This window comes from Chrysemys picta, chromosome 4 (assembly GCF_011386835.1).
Source record: "Chrysemys picta bellii isolate R12L10 chromosome 4, ASM1138683v2, whole genome shotgun sequence".
NCBI lineage: Eukaryota > Metazoa > Chordata > Testudines > Emydidae > Chrysemys > Chrysemys picta.
The window spans coordinates 84,406,509-84,431,739 of NC_088794.1; the positions used below are offsets into that span (position 1 = coordinate 84,406,509).

Consider the following 25,231-nt stretch of genomic DNA (forward strand, 5'->3'; position numbering starts at 1 on the left):
CAATCCAGATGGTTTCAGCATCTGCCTTTGACTTGGCTCTCCTGGATTATTTACTGTCTTTATAACCTCTTTTTCATCCTTAAGGCATAATCAAGATGACCGTGTTAACTTATGTCAGTTAGATTTTTAAAAGGAAGGATTTACACCCAGGGGCAGCGCCAGGCACCAGCACAGCAAGCGCGTGCCTGGGGCGGCAAGCCGTGGGGGGCGGCCTGCCGGTCACCGCGAGTGCGACAGGCTGGCGGCTTTCGGCAGCATGCCTGCGGGAGGTCCACTGGTCCTGCGGCAATTCGGCGGCGGGGATGCCGATGGCGCGGCACTGGCGGACCTCCTGCAGGCATGCCGCCGAATCCGCGTGACCAGCGGACTGCATGCAGGCGCGCCGCCGAAAGCTGCCTGCCTGCCGTGCTTGGGGCGGCAAAAAACATAGAGCCGCCCCTGTTTACACCTTTCCATTTGTGCATAAATCTCCATCTTCTTATAACTTGTATTTATTTCTTCCCAGATAGTTAAAGTAGCCTACATTTGAGCTTTTGCGGGAGTGTTCACTCTGCCATCTATCCCTGAAGACTGCATTCCCAGTAATAATATCAGCCAGTAATGTCAGTGAGATTCAACCACTAATAGTTGACTACCCCCTATAGAGTATTCCATAAGGATATAGTAGTCTTATACTCATACCCCAAGTTCCTATCTAAGGCAATCTCTGATTGCTATCTGAACTAATCCATTAATTTACTTGTTTTTCCCTAAACCACACACTTTACCAGGAGAAGCTAAGATACATAACTGAGATGCAAAAAGAGCCTGTAGCTACTATGCAGATAGGACTACAACCATATGTAAATCTTCTATTTTATTGGTACCATATCAAGAAGGAGACAATCTGTGTTCAGATATATTCTAAATAGATCACACATAATATACAAACCTGCAGATACAATACTGCCAGTAAGCCTTACAACATTTCACTAGGTCCCAAGCAGCCTTTACAGTCTGTCTCAGGAATGTTTTAGTTGGCTGCTACCTGGAGTTCTATTCATGTTTATGCAACATTTCTCTCTTGACTTGGCAGCTATATGTAAACGCCTGTTCCAGAGGCAATCCAACACTCATTGTTTAATTAATATTCCTTCACCTCTATTAAAACTTGTTACTGCTAGTAATCCCCCTAGAAGTGGGGGTCTATATAGGCAGTACTCAGAGGAGAAGAACTGTAACTCACAAATAACTGTAATTCTTTGAATAAATTGTCTGTATAGGTCTATGCTCCCCACTCTCCAGCACAACTGTTTTGTCTGGGATTCTGAATAAGCAGAAGGAACTGAAGCATTAGGAGTCATAACTCTTTGCAGAACCTTACTCCAAATGTTCAGCTCTACAGGGAAGAAATCATGCAAGCGGCTCCAATGCTCATAACTTTCCAAAGGCATCTGATTTGGTTATAGAAGCACATGCTCTTTCAGAAGTGTGGATCTGTGTTTACAGTTTTTTCAAAGAACTACTTGCTGGTGAGCAGCCTTTCCTTTTAATGCACTTTTTAAAATTAATTTGGAGACTTAGATAAACTTTGTCTTAATAAATTAAATTTGACATCAGTTAAGACTCCTTAGCCTCTGCAGAATTCTGCGCCTGCATTGCTGAAATTCTTGTGTACTTCAGATTCCTTGAAACATGGAATGGCCAGCAGAAATCTGAACATCTTTTACTGAAGGAGCTGTAAACTTGTCCTATGTAGACAGTCTGAAGAACTTTAGAATTGGCCTAGAAGAGGTAAGTAGCTGGACTTTAAGCCATTCATTCCCTTAGGACCACCCCTGGGTTATTATTTTAACACCTTCCCCCATGGATACAAGCGACATAGGCTCACTGACCTTACAAAAAGCTGATGTTCATTTTTTGTTTGGTGTAGTTTTTTCAGCTGATGCTTGCTGTGTTCATAGTACTGTACCTTTCATGTGGTTGTGTTGTTCTCTGTGGGCTTGTACTTCCTGTCCGATATCATTTTCACTGCTTCACATACTGGTATCATATTTCAGTCCAACTTGCCATAAGGTTTTTCATGAAGTCCAATCTCTTTTAACACAACTTTTCTACCCTGTTATGATTCAGTGATTCTTCAAACTAAACCCAACAGCTAGAGGCAGGAATATGGGGTAAAGGGTAATAGAGTAAGTTATATGAACAAATGATCGGGAGGGGCAAAATTTTGAAAGGCCTTAAAGAAAAGGCCCAAAGCTTGTATTTGATACAACAGATTAGGAGGATTCAAAGGGGAGGGGTGATATCAGAATGACAAATCAGGAAGATGATAAAGCAACAGCATTTTGAATGTATCTCTGATGGGGAGAGAAGGAAGGCCAGAGAGGTGGAGGGTAGCAGTAGTCAAGATGAAAGATGGATGAGTGTTTTAGTAGTATGGGCAAAGAGAAAAGACTAGATCTTAAAGATGTTATGAAGGAAGAAGCTGCAAGATTTGGACAGAGCCTGAATGTATGCCTCTGGAGAGAGTGGAGTCAAAGATTATACCCAAATTACAACGCTAAGTGACAAGGAGACTGGGGGTGCTGTCTGTAATAACAAAGACAGCAGGGAGAGGAGAAGGAAAAATCCAGAGTTTAGTTTTGATCATGTTATGTTTATGTTGGTAGTGAGACATGCAGGAAGAGACCTCAGAAGAGTAGGCCATGATGTCTGCATGTATCTGTTGAAGTCGAAGTCTCCTCGATGCAGGAGGGCAGAACCTCTCCCACAGATCAGATCTGAAACACACGGGTTTAACAATGTTGAAAACCCAAGACTGAATGAAGACTGCATTCCACTGTCAGATGAGATTGTGTGTGTGTGAGGCTTAGGATGTTGAGCATGTTTATGTGGTTGACAAGAAAAGATGGAAAGGGGAACTTGAGGTAACTTAACGTGTGGAACTGGATCAATTTACAGTAATTCCCAGAAGGAGTTAAAATATTTTGGGGGGTTAAAGTGAATCAGACTCTGCACACTGTTCTCTGGAAATTCCCTGAATGATTTCTGCGGTCACTAAGAAAAGGGAAATGGTTCTTTTCATAGCAGGAGATGGCAGGAGACTGAGGAGCAGACACCAAACTAGAACTGAAGCTGGGTATTTATAACTTTGCTGGCGCTGTCCCAAATGTGCAGAATTCCTATTTGTCAAACCTTCAAATTGGCTTTGTCTTATGAGAGCAATTTCACCTACAAATCTGAGAGCTAAGATGATGATTTTGGACAGTCATTGCTGTATTTGCAATACCCTGAGTTTGCTGTAACTATGTGGAATGTGGGGGCAGCTGTAGAAATGAGGTAAAACTTACTTCTCTGCTAAGTTGTGCTGCATCTCTCATCAGCCACCTCATGTTCTCTTCTCTGCCCTCCCTCGGCTTGAGGTATGCAGTTTCATTGTCTATTCAATCCAGGACCTTATCTATACACTAAACTTTCACTGGTTTAACTAGTGAGTTTTTAAATAGCTAAAATAGTGAAAACCCTTGTGTGGATAAATTTAAATCAGTTTACAACTGGGTATTATATTTTTAGCTTAATTCAAACAATTTACAAACTAGTTGTAGTTAAATTCATGCAAGTTCTGTGTGTAGACCAGCCCCCAGACTTCTGAATCATGACCTAGAGAAGCCAGCTGACTTGGTTTTCTTGGTATGGATTTCCCCGCTAACACCATCTGCCTCAGCCAAAAGCGTTCCCACAACCCCTCCCTCCTATCAACACTGGCACTAGGGATCTCTTCCGCCCTCAGCAAACTATAAGTCTGTCCCTCCTATGTGGCAAACATGTACAGGGGAAATCTTTCTCCACATGTAATTGCCCCATATGAGTACCCAATCTACTCTTTGTTAGAGCTGGCCTTTTGTGCAGGATTCAGAAAACACCGCAAAGACTTCACCACTGCTGCTGCTGTCCATCCAGCCATAGCTCCTCACAGGGTGAAGGCCTTCTTAGCATTTCTCTTGTCCATGCATCTATTCCAACTGTTCCTAGCCCCACTGCAAGGCAAAGGGCTTTTCAGTTTCTCCTACCTAGCTATCCCTCTCTCCCAATTATTGCTCCTTCTACACTTTTTGTCACTGTTCCTGAGTGCAACACATGCTAGATGTTCCTAGTCAGTGCTGTTCCTGCTCATCCATCCCAGATGTTCCCAGTTCTTAACAAATGAAGACCTTCTCAGCATTGCTCCTTCCTTCACAGTGAATGATTTGGCCAAGATATCGCTGCACTGGCCCAGTGCAGATTACTGAGTAGCTCTTTCAACCCAGAGTAACTTCTCTACTGATCTGCTAAACATGGTTCAGCCTACCAGGGGATATCATGCCCATGTGCATTGGGTAGGTTCTTTAGTAGATTTGTTGACACTAATTGACCATCTGTGAGGATGCATCTCCCCTCCTGAGTCACTTTATGACTGTGCTTAATGGTGCATGCTCAGTACAAGACTCTGCGTCCCTGTGTCAGAGGCATCTCTCTTCAGAACACTTCTGGGCACTGAATGTAACTACACATAGCCATTTTGCTATACGCAGAGTACTTTGGGTCCCCATTGCTGATGCAATACAATAGTGAGAAGATTTTGAGCACAAAAATTAAGGCAAATCCACTCTGCAGTGAAACCCAACCTCTCTGCACTAGCTGCTGAACTGAACAGGAGTTCCCAAACAAGCTGACAGCAGTAGGAATCATGGTTTATAAAAAGCTGCCAGCAGTGCTGAGCTGGTGAAGAGAAAGAGGAAGCTACAACGGGAAAGAGAAAAAAGTACAACCAAAAGCAACTTCACTTCTTTACTTGTTTTTAAATAGATTTGGCTGTGAACTGCTTTTATTTGTGCTGTGCAATAACCCTGCAGAGCTGAAAGCCCCACACTGCTGACCCTTCCCTGCACTACCGCTGCAAATCCCCCTTCCAGCCCTGGGAACTATTATACGTATGTGTGTGCTGCTCAGTAGCATGTGGATAAATATAAATTTATCAGAAAAACATCTGCGAATACCCTCCTCCTTTGCAGGGTTTGTGTGATGTTCCTTGGGACTAAGCTTCCCTCTAGATCACCATTCCTGCTTTGTGAAGAATGGGAGACTGCTTCCCATCTGCAAACGACCACCATGAGCTGAGCAGGTAATAATTGGAGAGACTTCAATGATTGAATCTCCCATCTGTACCAAATGTCTTGCAGGAGAATAGTTCTGCTATATTCCACTGTCCCCTCCCAGCTTGTCTGAAGCATGTGCTCCAGCCCCAGACGGCTCACCAAAATATGATGTGGAGGTAACTGGTCCTCCTTTGTGTACTCAAAATCTGTAACTTCAAGACTGGAGTGGGGCCATCTCACTGCCAATCCAGTAATTGAGAGGATTGGTTGGTTCTGTTTGTCTTTTCCTGGCCCTTATGTCTGTCTGTGCTTATATAGCCCCTGATTCTTCCTTGAGATGTTTTGTCCATGTGGATCCCACTCCTGGTGCACATGTGCCTCGTGCACATAGGTTTGAAACTTTTGGCCAGCAGTGTCCATTGGGGCCACACATATGCCTGCCTCTCCTTACACCTCCCAATGGCACCATTCAGTTCCTTCTTATCACCTGTGGCAGTGAGTTGGAACTCAGTAGGAACTGCTCCACTTATCCCATAGCAGAACTTTAACAGAAAATTCCTCTATTTCTCAGTTATCATAGAATCATAGAATTGTAGGACTAGAAGGGACCTCAAGATGTCATCTAGTCCAGTCCTTTGCATTCATGGCAGGACTAAGTACTATCTAGAACGGGGTAGGCAACCTACGGCACAGGTGCCAAAGGTGGCACGCGAGCTGATTTTCAGTGGTACTCACACTGCCCGGGTCCTGGCCACCGGTCCGGTGGGCTCTGCATTTTAATTTAATTTTAAATGAAGCTTCTTAAACAGTTTAAAAACCTTATTTACTTCACATACAACAATACTTTATTTATATTATAGACTTATAGAAAGAGACCTTCTAAAAACCTTAAAATGTATTACTGGCACGCGAAACCTTAAATTAGAGTGAATAAATGAAGACTCGGCACAGCACTTCTGAAAGGTTGCCGACCCCTGATCTAGACCATCCCTGACAGGTGTGTGTCTAATTGCTCTTAAAAATCTCCAATAATGGAGATTCCGCAACCTCCCTAGGCTAGTTTATTCTCTAGTTTGGTGTAAGTCAGTTAGGATTTTATTAATATAATTTTTGCCAATTGTCAAAAAATTAAAATATTATTGTTTATTCTGTTAGGCCTCTGGCATAAAAACATCTTCCCAATATATCACTGATCCTAAGGTATCAGGCTTCAGGTGCTGTGCTACCTGTGTCTGTATCAAATAGCCACACATGATGCCTCTTCTACCTTGATGCTGATGGCTGAGTTTGATGCTGTACTCCATGAACATCTAAGAAGAGTCACCACCCAAGAAATGTACACACACCACTACCTTGGAAAAACAATTCAAAATGAGATCATACAGTTACTGGCAACAAAAGTCAAACAGAAGATTGTGGCAGATCTGAAGTCAGCAAGATATTATTCTGTTATTCTGGACTGCACACTAACATCAGCCATATGGAACAAATGACTTTAATGGTGCATTTTGTAACGACAACAGAACCTAGTGAAAAGGTCCCTGCAATGGTGACTGTCAGAGAGCATTTTCTAGAATTTATTGACATTGATGATACTACAGGAGCTGGTATGACAAATGTGCTTCTTAAAAAGCTGGAAGATACAGGAATTGCGATAGCCGGCATGAGAGGTCAGGGCTACGATAATGGTGCCAACATGAGAGGAAAGAACAGAAGAGTGAAGACACGGATCTGAGAGTTAAACCCTCAAGCTTTTTTTGTCCCATGCAGTTCTCATTCATTGAACTTGGTGGTCAGTGATGCAGTATCAGCTTCTAGTGAGGCTGCTGAATTTTTTAATGTAATTCAAAGCATCTATGTATTTTTTTCTGCATCAACTCATCGATGGCAAATTTTGAAGCAACATCTGGGAACATCCTCTCTGACACTGAAACCACTGAGTGCCACATGATGGGAAAGTCAAGTGGAGGCAATAAAGCCTGTCAAAAACCAAATTGGGAAGATGCTGCCATAGTTGCCATTATGGAGGATAATGCTATGACAGGAACTGTTTGTGGGAGAACCGTGGCAGGGGGAAATGGAATCACCAGAAACATACATAACTTCAAATTTCTGTGTGGCTTAGTGTTGTGGCATGACATACTATTTGAAATAAAAGTTGTAAGCAAGAGACTCCAAGGTGTTGACCTTGATATATCTGGAGCAATGGAACAATTGGACAAAGCAAAGTCATACCTACAGTCTTACCAATCAGATGAGAGATTTCAAAACGTTCTGAAGAGTACACAGAAGTTGGCAGAGGAACTTCACACTGAAGCTATTTTCCCACCCATTCAAGAATACAAGAGTCACAGAAGAAGAAGACATTTTGACTACAAGGCATGGGATAATCCCATAAGAGACTCCAAACAACAATTCAAAGTTGAATTCTTTAACCAGGTGCTAGATTGTGCAATACAGTCAGTTGAAGAACGTTTCATGCAGCTTAAGGAACACAGCAGTATATTTGGGATGTTGCATGATAATCCAAAACTCCTCACTATACCTGAAGAAGACCTACACCAGCAATGCAGGACACTAGAGACAGTGTTGACACATGCGCGATATTGATGCAAGTGGTTTAGGTGATGAACGGAAAGCCCTTTCAAGATACATTTCAGCAGGATCAACTCCAAAGGCTGTTCTGGAATATATGTGCACAAATAAGATGACCACCCTCTTTCCAAATGCTTTTGTTGCTCTGCACATACTTCTAACACTTTCTGTAACAGTTGCCAGTGGAGAATGCAGCTTCTCCAAGCTAAAGTTCATAAAAACACATCTATGCTCCACAATGACACAGGGGAGGCTGGTCGGCCTTGCAACCATCTCAATAGAACATGAGCTGGCCCAAACTGTGGACCTTCAGCAGGAAGCACTTCAAATCTTTGCAATCAAGAAGGCACGGAAAGCACCACTTTGATTATTCAAACAGATAAAAATGCCAGTCTTTACTATGCAGACAAGAAAAGTTACATTTGCTGGTCAGGCATTTGAAAGTTAAGTGTTACTTAAAATTTTTGAACAAGGCATTTTAAGTTGTTAGTTCTCCTTTATTGGGGTAGGTAGCAGAGCAGTATCATGAGAGAAGTAGAACAGGAAGAAGGCAGAATTGAGACCTTTCAAAGTTTTGGCCTAAGCAAGGGGGCATGGGGGGGCGTCATTTGAGCTCCCTGCCTCAGATGCCAAAATGTTGTGGGCCGGCCCTCGCTCTCTGAAGATTCATCCAGGGTTTCATGTAAATGTTGGTCCAATAAAAGATATTATCTTACCCACTTTGTTTCTCTTTTGAAACCCTACATAGAAAACCCTTTCCCTCACAAGACACAGCCACCTCCTACACCAGTACAGGTAAAACGCCATGAGGAATACGTGATTCACAAGATCCTGGAATCTAAACATAATCATGGCAGGCTCTGGTATCCTACTGACTGGGGTCTGGTATGGTCTTGAGCAACGCACCTGGGATCCTGAGGAAAATGTACACGGTCCTGCACTTGGGCAAGCATTGCCACAAAAAGTCCTGGGGATGCCCTGTAGGGAAGGGGTGATATCAGCGACCACAGCTCTTGAACTCAGGGCCAAACTGCAACCTGCTAATCAGTTGCCAGATTAGAAGCTGAACTCTGACAAAGACTCCAGCCCAGGAATCTGATTGGTGGAACTCTGGGGGCCCTGATTGATTCCCAGCTCTTAACCCAAGCACAGGTTTAACCAAGAAGTTGTCCATACAACTGGGTTCTTCCTGCTTAGGGCTGCCTCTCCTGCATTACCTGCTCCTGATCTAGTAACCTGACCCTCCCTGACACTTGACTCTTGGAGTTGCCCTCTGGCTTGCCTTGGACACTGATTTCCGGGTATTTGAGCTGGCCTGACTCCCAACTCCTGCTCCAACCACTAGGTCAGACTGCCCATGCCCCAGTCGTGACAGTCTGCATGGCAAAAACAAATAAAGATTGCAGTGAGTCTCAGAACCAGGTCTACAGACTTGTGCTTGTGCTACCGTTCTAAAAATAGCAGTGTAGAACTCAGGCTGGAGTTTGGACTCTTGAAACCCACTCCCCTCCCCAGACTTCAGACCCTGAGCTCTAGCCCAAGCCAGAATGTCTACACGGCTATTATTAGTGCCATAGCGTAAGCCCCATGAGCCCAAGTCTGTAGACCCAGGCTCTGAGGCTCACTGCTGCTAGTTTTTGTTTTTGTTTTACCATATATACATACCTGGAGAGTCTTCACAAAATGGCTGGCAGTAGTGGCAGCCCACCTCAGATGTCAAGGCATTCATATATATCCAAATCCGGATGCCTAGCTTGTCAAAGGGACTTTCCCCAGGGTATTTCCAGTGCACAGAACGTTATACTCAACCTATTGCAATTCCATGGTCTGAAAGTAAATTATGCCAAGTCAAGCCTAATTGTAAATCACTGGAATTTATGGGGCCCACATTAAACCACACACATAACAAATATCCTCTCTGCACAAACATCTCATTATAACAGAAAGAACTTGTCTGAGACTATTGGGCTACATGGTTTCATGCATGTACATTATGCCACTTTCCACACTTCACCTGCACCCTCTGCAAGGGTGGTTGAGGCCAGTATATGAACCCAAAATGCATCCTATGGAATTCAGGGTCATTCTTCCTCTAACTGCTGTCTTCCCTTTACTGGTGAACAGATCCACTTACGGTCTGCAGAGATGTACCATTACATATCCACTGTCCTTCAGTAACACTAATGGCAGATGCCTCCATCCTAGGATGGGGAACTACTACCTCAGTCACTTGCAGACTAAAGACCTATGGGTTGCACAGGAGTCCAGTCTGCACATAAACATTTTAGAGATCAGAGTGATATGTCAAGGCTGCAAAGCATTTCTCTCTCTTCTCAGGATGCTACTCCCCAGATCCTGACAGACCATACCACAACAATATACTATATTAACAGACAAGCTGGGGCGTTCTCTTTCCCTCCATGTCAAGAACAATCAGGTTCTGGGTCTGGCTCATACTGCACCAAGAAATGCCAACAATCCTTCACTTTCTGGAGTAAGCAGTGACTTAATGGACTTACTCAGCAGGAGATATTCAGCATGGATTCAAAGATTGTTCTGAAACTTCTCTTCCAGAGATGGGGATGTCTGCAAATAGACCTGTTTGCAACAAACAGCAACAGCAAATGCCCACTGTTCTGCTCCAGGGGCACAAACCTGAGATCTCTCCCAGATACCTTTCAACTATCATGGGCAGAATATGTCCTATATGAAGGGCCCTACCAAATTCATGCCCATGAAAAATGCATCACGGACTGTGAAATCTGGTGTCCCACTGTGAAATTTAGTCTTTTGGGTGCTTTTACCCTATACTATACAGATTTCATGGGGGAGACCAGTGTTTCTCAAATTGGGGGTCCTGAACCAAAAGGGAGTTGCAGAGGGATCACAAGATTATTTTAGGGGGGTTGTGGTATTGCCACCCTTACTTCTGCGCTGCTGCCTTCAGAGCTGGGTGGATGGAGAGCAGCGGTTGTTGGCCAGGCGCCTACTTCTGAAGGCAACGCCCTGCCAGCAGCAGCGGAGAAGTAAGGGTCGCAATACCATACCGTGTCACCCTTTACTTCTGCGCTGCTGTCTTTAGTCCTGGGCAGCCAGAGAGTGGTGGCTGCTGACTGAGGGCCCAGATCTGCAGTCAGCAGTGCAGAAGTAAGGATGTCAATACCATTGTGACAGGTTAGATTAAAGAAACCCCCTGGGAGCTGCCACCTGATGTGCCAAGACTATCTCTGCTCCTGTTTTCCCTGCCAGCTCAGGACTCCAGCACTCTGTCTTGCTGAGCCAGACACTCCCGTCTGCTCCAACACTGACCCAGGGTCTGAATTACTTGCCCCAAAGCTGCAGGTTTACCTGAAAACAGCTCACAGAAGTGTGCTTGTCTTTAGCACTCAGATGCCAAACTCCCAATGGGGTCTAAACTCAAATAAATCCGTTTTACCCTGTATAAAGCTTATGTAGGGTAACTCATAAATTGTTCACCCTCTATAACACTGATATAGAGATATGCACAGTTGTTTGCTCCCCCAGGTATTAATACATAATCTGAGTTAATTAATGAGTAAAAAGTGATTTTATTAAATACAGAAAGTAGGATTTAAGTGGTTCCAAGTAGTAACAGACAGAACAAAGTAAGTCACCAAGCAAAATAAAATAAAATGCGCAAATCTATGTCTAATCAAACACTGAATACAGATAAGATCGTCACCAGTTCCAGAATGCTCCCTTTTACAGACTAATCTCCTTTTAGCCTGGGTCCAGCAATCACTCACACCCCTTTGTTCCAGTTTCTTCCAAGTATCTTGGGGGGTGGAGAGGCTCTCTCTTTAGCCAGATGAAGACAAAATGGAGGGGTCTCCCACAGGTTTAAATAGACCTTCTCTTGTGGGTGGAGACCCCCCTCCTCACTCCTATGCAAAGTCCAGCTCCAAGATGGAGTTCTGAAGTCACCTGGGCAAGTCACATGTCCATGCATGACTCACAGTCTTTACAGGCAGAAGCCATTGTCTACATGGTATCTTGTATGTCTCCAGGAAGACTTATGTGGATTGGAGCATTCCAAGATGCATTGTTCCCCAAGTGCTTCCTGATTTGGTACTCACTAAGCTTACTTAGAAATTAAGCAAGTATACAACCAATATTTTTAACCTCAAATACAAAATGATATATGTGTACAAATAGGATGAATAGATATAGTAGACCATAACCTTTACAGAGATATGTTACATGGCACAGGCAGCACAAAACATATTCCAGTTATGTCATATTCCCATAAAGCCTTATGGGAGGTACCGTCACAACCATGCCCTCCTTACTTCTGCGCTGGTGCTGGCGGTGGCTCTGCCTTCAGAGTTAGGCTCCTGGCCAGCAGCCACCGCTCTCCAGCTGTCCAGCGCTGAAGGCAGTGTCGCCGCCAGCAGCAGTGCAAAAGTAAGGGTAGCAGTATCCCAACCCCCCCTATAATAACCTTGTGCCCCCCTCCCACACACACAACTCCTTTTTGGGACAGGACCCCTATAATTACAACACCATGAAGTTTCAGATTTAAATAGCTGAAATAATGAAATCTATGATTTTTAAAATCCTGTGGCCAAGAAATTGACCAAAATGGACTGTGAATTTGGTAAGGCCCTACAGATATGCTTTTCCACCCACTCCTTTGATCTAAAGGGTCACCAGAATGGTCAGGCAAGATGCAGCTATTGTATTATTCTCAGCACCATACTTGCTGAGATGGTTCTGGCTGACAGACTTTCTACCCCCGTATGTTCAACCACTACCAGACATTCTGGATCTGATTTCATAGAACCAAGAACAGACCCTTCACCTCAAAGCCAGATCACTGCACCTGACAGCTTGAATGTTGGCTGACTGAGCATCATTTCCATAAGCTGCTCTGTGGCCCATGGATGTATCAACCATCATAGCACAGAGCAGGAAGCCATCGTTTTCTGTATGGATTTCACAGCAAGGTTTAGCCCCACACAGGCTCCAGTTTCTAAGATCTTGGACATCCTTAACCTGAAACAGTTGGGTCATACCATCAGCTCTGTTAGAGTTCACTTAGCTATGATACCAATCTTATTCTCCCATTGCCAGTTTATACCCTACAGTCAGCAAATTCTTCAAAGGGCTGGCTCGTGGTTTCCTTCCTATTAGAGACCTTAATATAGTTCTGAATGACCTGATGGATCATCAGTTCACACCTGTGAAAGACTATTTGCTAATCCACCTTTCCATTAAAATTGCATTCCTTGTGGCTATCACCTTGGCAAAGAGGGTCAGTGAAATAGAAGCTCTAGCGGCAGACCCTTCCTGTGTGATGGCCTTTAGGAATAAAGTGATGTTAAAACCCCATGTAAAATTCTTAACTAAAGTGGCCACCAACTTTCATCTCAACCAGTCCATAAAACTATGTTTTTTCCTGTCTCATTCCAATGTAGATGAAGCTAAATTGTTCACCTTAGATATCATGAGGGTTTCTCCTTCTGGCTAGGACTAAACAATTCAGGAAGTCACTCTATATGTTTTTGGCACAAGGAGATACATGCCAAGGACAATCTGTCTGCACCCAGAGGTTATTTAAGTAGATCAGGCAATGTATTCATGAGTGCTCTCAGTTAGCAGATCCTTCCTATAGGAATCAATGCCCATTCCATTAGGGCTATGGTGCCTCCTCAGCATGCCTTGGAAATGTCCCTGTAATAAATATTTGTAAGGCTACAACTTCGAGCTCAGTGCACACATTTACACCACATTACTCCTTGACCTGTCAGCTAGATCTAATGCCAGATTCAGTAGAGCAGGGGTCAGCAACCAATGGCACGTACGTCAAAGGCGGTACATGAGCTGATTTTCAGTGGCACTCTGCTGTCGGCCTGGGATTCCGTCCGCCAGCCCCCTGCCAGCCGGGATCCCAGCCACCGGCCCCACTCAGCCCGCTGCCGGTCTGAGGTTCCGTCCACCGGCCCCTTGCCAGCCGGGGTCCAGTCCACCGGCCCCGCTCAGCCCGCTGCCGGTCTGGGGTTCTGTCTGCCAGCCCCGCTCAGCCCGCTGCCAGTCTGAGGTTCTGTCCACCGGCCCCTTGCCAGCTGGGGTCCCGTCCACCAGCCCCTCTCAGCTCACTGCCAGTCTGGGGTTCCGTCCGCCAGCCCCACTCAGCCCACTACCAGCCTGGGGACATTGGAAAACTCAGCAAGGAAAAGCAAAGGCAAGGATCACATTAAACTGATAAGATCTGCATTTTAATTTAATTTTAAATGAAGCTTCTTAAACATTTTAAAAACCTTATTTACTTTACATACAACAATAGTTTAATTATATAATGTAGACTTATAGAGAGAGACCTTCTAAAAACATTAAAACGTATTACTGGCACGCGAAACCTTAAATTACAGTGAATAAATGAAGACTTGGCACACCACTTCTGAAAGGTTGCCGACCCCTGCAGTAGAGTATTCCTACAATCACTTTAGCTAGAATTCCTCTGACTCTCCTAATGGTTAGAACCTGCTAGCTAGTCACCATGACTGGGATCCACATAGACAAATACTTGATGTGAAAATGGTTACTCACCTGTGCAGTAACTGGTTCTATTAGATATTTTGTCCACTTGGATCCCTTGAACTTCTTTCCTTCTGCACAACTTTGGTGTTCCTTTCTCCTCTGGGATTCTGGATCAATTTTTGGAACTGAGTGGCAGTTGGTATTGCACATCTCTTTTATTTCTTTGGGCAGCGAGTGCAAGAATAGACAAGGTGCAAGCACTGCCCCAACAGACACTGCTGGCAAAAGGTTCCAAACCCGTGCACATACCATGAGTGGCATCCACATAGACCAAACATCTTAAAGAATCATAGGATTTGTCTAAATGGAGAGTTAGTGCACAGCAAGCTGGGATGTAAATCTACAGTGCATTAGCTTGCTGCGCACTAACTGGTTGTGTGGACCCTGTTCCTGTGCACTAGAACTTCCATAATGTGCTTTGATCTACTGCTTCACAGCACATTACAGAACTTTTAGTGTACAGTAGCAACGGCCACACAACCAGATAGTGCACAGCAGGCTAAAGTGCTCTAGATTTACATCCCAGCTTGCTGCGCACTAGCTCTCAATTTAGACAAGTCCACGGTTACTGCACAGGTGAGTAACTGTTTTTCCCCTTCCTCTGATAGACTCATTCTCTCCCTGGATACTGATAAATCATCTCTGGCCACCTTGATGCGGGGGCGGGGTCATGGCAGGCGCATGGACAGGGACCCACTCGGGGACCCACCTAGTGGCCACTCTGGACCCTGTGGGTGTACCACCAAGCCCAGGGTGCACCATCTGGGGCTTCCCGGTCAGCCCCTTCTGAGCCACAAGTGCTGGAGGCCGCCGCCAGATGGCCTGCTCTGGGGCGTATGGAAGGGGTGTCAGGCACTCTTCCCGCTTCGGGACCCCCTCCAACTCCGATTCCTGAGCTGGGCCCTGTGGTTGGTGACACAGGACAGTGGGCCCCCACACCGCAGGGGGGTCAAGATGACCCTCTTCCTCCTCCCCCGATGAGGCTGTGGCAGGCACCTCTATCTCCGGACCACCTCCGATCGATCTCCGTGACCACCAGGACCTCCTGCGCAGGAAGGCGCGCAATATGAACCTGCAGGTCAAGGAGTTGGTGGAATTGGAGGATCCTGTGGTGGACATTTTGACCTCTGAAGGCCCATCAAGGGTGGCCCTGCCTCTCATTAAGACCAACCAGACTAATGCCAAAACCATCTGGCAGACCCCTGCCTCCATTCCCCCTACGGCCAAGGGAGTGGAGTGCAAGTACTTTGTCCTCTCAAAAGGGTATGACTACTTGTTCACCCACCCGCAGGCCTGCTCGCTCATGGTTGCGGATGTGAACAAGAAGGAGTGACGTGGACCAATGGCCCCTATGCCCAAGTCGAAGGATGCTAAGCGCCTCGATTTGTTTGGAAGTAAAGTCAACTCTATGGGGGGGCTTCAGCTCCGGATCGCCAATCAGCAGGCACTCCTGCGCCATTACAATTTTAACTCCATGCTGAAATTTAAGGAGCTTGTGCCTCCTGAGTCCAGAGAGGAGTTTGGGGCCCTGGTTGACGAGGGCAAAACAGTGGCATGGACCTCTTTGCAGGCCTTGCTGGACGCTGCAGACTCGGCCGCGCGTACATTGTCTTCTGGGATTGCCATGAGGCATACCTTCTGGCTGCAAGCCTTTGGCCTGCTGCCGGAGGTTCAGCAAACGCTGCAGGGCCTCCCCTTCGATGGAGAGGATCTGTTTGCAGAACAGACTGACTCTAGGCTGCACAGCCTTAAAGACTCGAGGGTGACAACGAAGTCCCTGGGTATGCACACCCCAGCAACCCAGCGGAAACACTTCAAACCTCAGCAACTGCAGCAGCACTCATATCCTCCTCGGCCGAGGCAGGATTTTTACAGACAGCGGGGGCATAATGGCGGGAGGAAGTCCTCTAACCATCTGGACAAGGCCAGGGCCCAGCCAAGCCATCGTCAGGCTCAAAACAGGCCTTTTGAAGGGATGCCCAAGGACGGCATACCAGACCTCCCCCAAGATCCTACCCTACTTTTTTTGAATCGCTTATCCCATTTCCACCATGCTTGGTCACAAATAACTATGGACCGCTGGGTCCTTCGCACGGTGGAAGTGGGATACTGTCTCCAATTGTGTTCCTCCCCCCTCCCTTCCCTGTCCCTCTTCAGAGACCCTTCTCACGAGCAACTCCTTATTCAGGAGGTTCAGGCGCTCCTTGCCATGTGGGCAATCAAGGAGGTTCCGAGGGAACTAAGGGGCAGGGGGTTTTACTCCCAATATTTCCTAATCCCCAAGGCCAAAGGGGGCCTCCAGCCCATTCTGGACCTGCGCGGGCTCAACAAATTCATGGTAAAGTTGAAGTTACTCATGGTCTCCTTGGGCACCATTATACCTTCCCTGGATCCTGGAGACTGGTACACCGCCCTCGACATGAAGGACGCGTACTTCCACATAGCGATTCATCTGGCTCACAGACGCTTCCTCCACTTTGTGGTCAACTGAGAACACTACCAGTTTACAGCCCTCCCCTTCGGACTTTCTACGGCCCCCTGGGTGTTTACCAAATGTATGTCGGTCGTGGTGGCCTTCCTCTGTCGATGGCGGGTGCAAGTGTATCCTTACCTCGATGACTGGCTGATCCGAGGCCATACCAGAGAACAAGTGCAGTCCCACCTCCTCCTGGTCAGGGACACGTTTCTTCAGCTGGGTCTCCTCCTCAGCGTAGCAACAGCCTGAACTTGGTGGTCACCGTTCCAGAGCGGGTCCTCGCCTCCCTCTGATGGTGGCTAGATCCCTGGGCGGTGTGCGAAGGGATACCATTTCACAGTCAGCAGCCTTCCTTGTCCCTGGTCACGGATGCGTCAGCCCTGGGGTGGGGCGCTCATCTCGGAAACCTTTGGACTCAGGGCCTGTGGTCCCCGTCTGCGCTCTCCTTCCATATCAACATCCAGGAGCTGATGGCGGTGTGTCTTGCTTGTCAGGCCTTCTAGGAGCACCTGTGGGATCGTTGTGTGGCAATTCTCACGTACAACACCACAGCCATGTTCTACATCAACAAGCTGGGGGGGCGGTCCCGCTCCTCTCCCCTCTGCCAGGAAGCCATTCAACTGTGGTAGTTCTGTATAGCCCGCTCCATTCACCCGGTGGCGTCCTCCCTTCCCGGGGTCCAGAACACGCTGGCGGACCGCCTCAGCAGATCCTTCCACTCGCATGAGTGGTCTCTCCGGCCAGATGTTGTCCACCCCATCTTCCATAGGTGGGGGTTTTCCCAAGTCAATCTGATCGCCTTCCGCAGCAACCGGAAATGTCCAACGTTCTGCTCATTCCAGGGTCGCTGCCCAGGCTCCCTCTCAGATGCATTCCTGCTTCCCTGGATGGGTCGCCTGTTTTACGCCTTCCCTCCGTTTCCCCTTGTGCACAAGGTCCTGCTCAAGATCCTCAGAGATGGGGCGCGGGTGATTCTGGTGGCTCCGGCGTGGCCCAGGCAGCATTGGTACACCACGCTGTTGGAAGTGTCCCTGGACGTTTCAGTCCCGTTGCCTCTTCTTCCTGACCTGCTCACTCAGGATCACGGTCGCCTCTGTCATCCCGACCTGCGGTCTCTCCACTTCACGGCATGGATGCTGCATGGCTAAACTGTACGGAGCTTCTGTGTTCGGACTCCGTATGACAAGTGCTACTGGGCAGCAGGAAGCCCTCCACTTGAGCCACGTACCTGGCAAAGTGGAAGAAGTTTTCATGTTGGTGCGACCAGTGCCTCACACCTCCCCTCCAGGCGCCGGTGCCCCTCATTTTGGAGAACCTCCTGCATCTGAAACAGCAAGGCCTGGCGGTGTCCTCCGTGAAGGTTCACCTCGCGGCCATCTCGGCTTTCCACCTGGGCATGTCTGGCCACTCTATCTTCACCAATCTGATGGTTGCTCGCTTCCTCAAGGGCTTGGACCACCTCTACCCCCAAATACGGCAGCCTGTCCCCACGTGGGATCTTAATCTGGTCCTTTCAAGGCTCATGGGCCCCCCATTCAAGCCACTGGCCACATTCTCCCTCCTGTATCTCTCCTGGAAGATGGCCTTCCTTGTCGCCATCACATTGGCAAGGCGCATCTCCGAGCTGAAGGCCCTTACCTCGGAGCCACCTTATACGGTCTTCCATAAAGACAAGATACAGGTCAGACTTCACCCAGCCTTTCTTCCCAAGGTGGTGTCGGCCTTCCATGCTAGCCAGGACATTTTCCTGCCTGTTTCCTACCCTAAACCTCACGCCGGTCCCCGGGAGCAGCAGCTGCATTCCCTCAATGTCCTGGACCCTTGCCTTCTACGTTGATCGCACTAAGATGTTCAGAAAATCAACCCAGCTTTTCGTTGCAGTGGCAGACCAGATGAAGGGTCTCCCAGTCTCCTCTCAGAGGATCTCCTCCTGGATTATGTCTTGCATCTGTGCTTGCTATGAGCTGGCTGGCATACCGACTCCAGCTCTCATTGCTCACTCCATGAGAGCCCAGGCCTCGTCGTTGGCATTCCTGGCCCAGGTACCAATCCAAGAAATATGCAGGGCAGCGACTCGATCCTCAGTGCATACTTTCGCCTCGCACTACACCATTGTCCGGCATGCCAGGGACAACGCAGCTTTTGGTAGAGCAGTACTCCAGTCCACATTGCTTCACTCTGACCCCACCACCTAGGTAAGGCTTGAGAGTCACCTAACTGGAATCGATATGAGCAAGCACTTGAAGAAGAAAAAACAGTTACTCATGTTTGTAACTGTTGTTCTTCGAGATGTGTTGCTCATATCCATTCCAAACCCGCACCCATACCCCTCTCTTGGAGTAGCTGGCAAGAAGGAACTGGGGCGGCGCCGGGTTGGCTGGGGTATATATTGAGCGCCATGAAGGCGTCATTCCAGGGGGCTCCACAGTCGACCCGATGGGTTTTGCTAGGGGAAAACTTTCTGACGGCCGTGCATGCAGCGTGCACGCCCCTAATTGGAATGGATATGAGCAACATATCTCAAAGAAAAACAGTTACAAAGGTGTGAACCGTTTTATCCTTGGGGCCCATAAAAACTTTTGGACAGAAAATGTATTTTTTTTTAATGGATTAGGTTGCACCAAATGGTAGGTATTTTCAAAAATATTTCTTGAGAAGGATTCTCTGCAGATCCAGCACCTTCTAATTACACAAGTGAAACATTTTTCTTTCCTATACCCTCTGTTTATGTTTCAGTACAAATTTATAAATATTGCCAACAAATGCATTTTGCATCAATTTGGTGCTGAATTATGCTCCCTCACATCTTGGTTCTGCTTATAAAAAAGCATTTGAATAGGAAAGAAAATGAACAGATTTCCCCGTTCCTCACTATGCATGTCTGTAGCACACACAAGCCTGTGGTACAAGAGATTTATCACAGGCTAAGAGGGAATATTTTGTGGGAGCTCCTTTTTAAAATGTTGGCAGCATATTACTTGTCCTTGGCCAGTGCCAGTTTTGGTAAGGAGGGAAGCCAGCAGGGTCAGAATGAGAGTGACATAAGGAGGGAACCTGTTTTAAAGAAGCAGTATTATCGTTTTTACATTGTACACAAGCAGGGCAGCTCTCACTGGTTTCATCCAACTCGTCTTCTGCACTGGCTTTCAGTTTTATTTCAAATTTGGAAATTGTGGGTCTGATTCTCATTTACACTGAGGCCGCTTTACACTGCTTCTGAGCATAAATGGGGATCAGTGCCTGTGTGCCTACCTCAGCTGAGATGGGAAAGAGACACAAACAGAATGAGTCAAGCACACAGGGACTGATTTTCATTTCCTGTCAAGCCCCTTTTTGCTGCTCAGAAACAGTGTTAAGTGGCCCTAGTGTAAACGGGAATGAATTCCTGTGTACCTAATTCATTTTGTCTGTATCTTTTGCCCATCCCAGCCTTGTACCCTCTTCTCACAAATACAGCCTTTGTGTGCACTGTCATGAATTTGTTAAAGCAAAAGTTCCATGGAAAACTCTATCACTGCAACTTTATCTCTCTAACAGACTTATTTCTTGCACTTGTCTTCATGGATCTGAAGTCTTCTTCTCACAAGATGGGAGCTCAGGGATCCCCATCTGGGTTTAGGCAGCTTCTGGTTGTCTCAGTAGGCGAGGAGAAAGTGAAACAAATGCAGTGCAGGGAAAGGAAGCCAAAGCTTCTCTTTCATATTCACTTCCTCATGAAAAGGAGAGGCCCATGATACAAGTTCAGAAAACAAATGGACATTCAGCCACATTAATTGCAGTCAAAGATGTTATAACTAAAAGCTAGGGGGGAGCAGGAGATAAGAGAGGTGAGGTGCAGGGAGTAGGACTTGACATGCAAGTATTTGGGAACATTTTTGAAAATGGGTGTGTAGCTTCTGATTCAGACTGATTTTGTGCAAGTAGATGCCTATGCTGTATCTTCCCCTGATAGAGGGAAGTACAAGGAGCATTCAACTGTTATATTAAACATATCCTGTGCAACATACATATGGACACCATGATCATCAGCAAGATTGAATATAGGACCATCAGCACCTAAAGCATGAGACCCTATTATAGGACTAAGGAGTAGTAGATGTAAGTAGCAGGCTCTTATCCTATCAGGGGCTGGTCACTAGAGGGAGCACATCAAGGGGTGGGAAGGAAAGGAGCCCCATGATTCCCTTTCACTGCTGCTCCTCCTAACCAGAAGGCAGAGTGATTTGGGACTCCCCTTTCCCCTGTTCCTCCTCCTTCCCTTTCTTCTCTTTCTTTCATGCTCACAGTCCTTGCCTAGAGTAAGTAAAAAAAAAAAAAGTATTTAAAATAATTTTAGATATTATTTGGTAGCTAACCCCATTTCAAACATCACTTAGGACCTGTTTAATACTTTAAAAACCAGGTTAGTTGATCAGTTGACTCTAAGTGGAAACCTAGGATTGACCCCAGTCAATTCATCTGGTTTTAAAGGTGCTAAACGGCATCTATACTAGGTTTTAAGTGGTGTTTTGAGAACACAATCTTAAACCTAGCCTAGACCAGATTACACAGTGAAAGAGAGAGAGAGAATGTGGGGGATGGTAAAAGGAAGAGACAGGCTATGTCTACACTGCACTTTTGTCGTTAAAACTTTTGTCAGTCAGTGAAAAAACCACACCGTGGACTGACAAAAGTTTTAACGACAAAAAGTGCTGGTGTGGACAGCGTTTTGTTGGCAGGAGACATTCTCCCGCTGACAAAGCTACTGCCCTGGATGTGGGGTATTAAATGAATGAGGAGGGAGAGTGAGGCAGTATAGAGGGAAGAAGTGGAGGGAATGAGTGAAGGACAGTTAGATGGACTGAAGGTGGGGTCAGAGTAAGGGGGAGGGAATTGGCACAGAAGAGTCTGCACTCGGGGTGGGGGATGCAGGAGAGGCTGCATTCATTTAAACATAGGGTTGGGCAACATGCTTTCCACACACTGTAAAAAATATTAGCAGAAACACAAGTGAGCCAAGAGGTGCCAGTACAACTGGCTGCAGCCCTGATGGTGTCTCCTAAGATCTGGAACGGTCCACAGGCCTAGCGGTGCTTCTAGATCTGGTTGTGGGCCCAGCAGTACTGACATAGTCTCTGGGTATGAGACTGGGAAGTTGATTATGAGCCTGGGCCTTGTCTAATGTAGGATTAAAATGTATGATGTTAGCTTGTTTCAAAAGTCTTTAACACGTGCAAAGATGGCTGAGTTAGGATATAGCTACACAGCAGCAGGGAGATGTAATTCCCAGCTCATGTAGACATACACGCACTAGCTCTGCTTGAGTGAGCACCTAAAAATAGCAGTGTGGCTGCAGCAGTTTAGGTTAGTCACTTGAGTATAATCCCACCTTACCTGTTGGTACGAACTCAGCCTGAGCTGTTAGCTAACAAGTGCTAACATCACATTTCCAAATCCTAATCTAGACAAGGCCATGGGGATGTCTCAGGAGCTGGGTATACAGTATGAGTGTAATTGTTTCTTCCCTCTCCTCCTTCATGCACATGTTGACCCAAATGTTCATTTCAGTTTTGAGGGCCTCCCTCACAGGCCAGCCCTATTGTTTGCAAATACATACAATTTGTGGAAGTCCACTGTATAGGAACAAGGAAGGTATCTTATATGGACTAAAGCTTTAATTATAATCACTGGAGAGAGTGGCAGCAAGACAAGTGCACATCTTTTATCCTTGCACCCATGGAACAATGTTTATTTTCTGGACAATTCCAGTGGATTGGAGTACAGGGTAGTTCCCCTCTTTCACCAACAAACTGACAAATGTGTACTGTATCTCACTGCACATTTTCTAGGCTCTGTTTATGCTGGACACCACAATACAATGAGCTTTCTACCAAAGTTGTTTTTAAATCCAGATTTGTAGTAACAGCCTGGTGCTCTTTAGCAGACAAGTCAATCACTGGTCAAGAGAATATACCAGGGTGGATTTCTGCTCCACTAACCACCCACCCCCATATCCAGTGTTGCCAACCTCATTATTTTATCATGAGTTATTATATTTGTTTTTCTTATTAAAAAAAAAGTTTCTACCCCTCATGGTTGTGAAGAAAAGCTTGAACACATGACTCACATGCACCCTAAGAGCTCAAAAAACAGAAGACAAATAAAATGAAACCCAACATTCTTTTTAAAAACATCTCATGTTTTTTAAGCCAATCTTATGATCTTTTGAAGTGTGACACATTATTTTTGAATGCTTGAGGTGGGCAGGCATTCCCCACCTCCATCTTTAATGCATAACCTGGTAGCCCATGCCTTACAGAGTTAGAGTTCCAACTTTGGAAAGATTTGGGATTTTTATAAGGGTGGGAGTGGTGATTCATTCCCACCTCTCACAAGACAATCATGCAGCTGCCCCTGTTTCAAAATCAGCAGCCCCGCCAGCTTGTCTCCATCAGTCTTGAGAAAACAGGAAGCACAACGGCCACCACAGGAAGTGGTGCGTTCGTACACCCACCCCAAAAAACTGAGCCGCTGAGCTTATTGCAAAATGTTAACAGAACACTCTGCAGGCTACAGCAAGAAAGATACAAGAAATCTACTGACCCCTTTATGCCTGTGCAATTCCTGGCTTTCAGTTTCTCACGCCCATTACCTAACTGGTCATTAACAGCCAGGAAATGTTATTTCTCTCTATTATTATTGCTTGAATGTCCTATACTGAGATGATATTACTAGGATTCTGGAGACTGTTATTATTGTCCATTATTTTGTTTCATCCTAACAATGTGCTCAGTTATGTACAAGACAAACAATGAGACAGCCCCTTGTCTTAAGGACTGACAGTGTAAAAGACAGAAATGAAGAAGACAGAGAGTATTGTTTGTCGTTTTTTATAATTGTAATTGTAATTGATTAACTTCCTGCTTTATGTGAAATGAAAGAAGTGGGTCTTTTTAGGAGGGACACACATGAGGAGGGGGTTCGTGGCTTCATGAATTACATTGAGCAGGGCATTCCATCCATAGGGGGTGGTGTGGGAAAAGACATGGAGTCAGAGATGGATGAAGGAGATGAATGGAACATTATCAAGGCTGGCATCATGTGACAAGCAAAGAGACAGGAAGGACATGATTGGGAAAGGGATCCAAAATGTAGGCTGAGTGGTAGCTGAATGTGGATCTTGGAAATGATCAGAAGCCATTTAAACTTGATCCGCAGGTCGGAGAGGTGCCAGTCCAGTCTAGGGGTGGGGTGGTGGGCAAATGAAATTATTTTAGTGGTTGTATTTTGAATGCACTGGGGGCAATGTGAGGACTGAGAAGGCTTCAGTGGAAGAAGTTGCAGGAATCAAGGTGGAAGATGATCTGGGCAAGAAGAAGTGTTTTAGTTGTCAGGACAGAGAAGAAGTCAGATTCTTGAAATGTTGTGGAGGAAGAAATGGTGAGATTTGGACATGGCCTAGATGTATGGGGAGTAGGAGAGGGAAGAGATTAAGATGATCCCCAGATATCTAGACTGTGAGACAAGGAGAATGGTGGTGTCGTCAACACCAATGGAGAATGAAGGATGTAGAAATCCATGTTACTGGAGTCCTAAGAATCCTATATGGAAGGTAATTAGAGTGTTGGGATCAATATAAATAGAACATGGGAGAAAAATCCCCAGGTAGAAGGTGTGATTTCACTTGGGTAGTAAAGTTAGGTGCAGAATCCCTTTGAGCAATCTGACCTGGACATAACCAAGGAACATGGTAAACAGCAATGCGGGTAATACTCAGATCTCTCTGCCCTGGATGCTGGGTCACCTCTCTTTTTCTCATTTCCATTGCTCTTATAATATGGAGACAGGAAAATGGGGTTTGACCACAGAAAATTCGGCAACACTTTACCACCTCATAATTTGGTTCTGTCCTCTGCCTAGGCTTCTGTCCTCTAGCTAGACTATTGCTTGCAGTGTGAAGAAATTTATAATGGTTCTGAGATGCCTTTCAGTGCAGGTTGTTGTTTGAAGTAAATGTAATTCATTTTATTCAGATAGTTTCCGTTTTGCACAGTCATTCAGCCTGACTTCAGTTTGCCCTGTAACTCCCCTCATTACGTTAACTCTCTTAACAGTACACACATTGGAATTTTTCTAAAGCTCATAACTCTTTGGTTTTTTCCCTTACTATGGATAAGTTTTAATTTCAAGTGTGTTCATAGAGCAGCAATATGACTGGTTTCAATACTAACACATCTGTTTTCTCTTTATGCTGGTTTAATACCCCTCTCTGGTGTTTACTGCCTGCTGGTCATTTTCAGACTTCTAAAAAAATAAATCAAGAGGTTGGCTGACCGAATACTCCTCTGTAAAATCTGGGTCTAGAGCCGCTCTTTTGTGTTTGTTCATCATCTCATTGTAGGTGAAGGAACTGTCATTCAGCTGGATGTAAGAATGGAGTCTATTGTTGGGCCTTCCATAAGCATGGAAGGTCTTATGGCCTTTATGCAGATAAACTCCATAC

General features: G+C 45.9%; 1 protein-coding gene across 1 annotated transcript in view; it reads left to right on the plus strand.

The window, feature by feature from the left end:
• The first annotated feature begins 1,667 nt into the window (after positions 1 to 1,667).
• SLC39A13 (solute carrier family 39 member 13) overlaps positions 1,668 to 25,231 on the plus strand; it is a 69,280-nt gene continuing 45,716 nt past the window's right edge. Inside the window, exon 1 of the mRNA XM_065595296.1 lies at positions 1,668 to 1,773. The gene's annotated coding sequence lies outside the window, so the exon portion shown is untranslated. The remainder of the gene's footprint in view (positions 1,774 to 25,231) is intronic.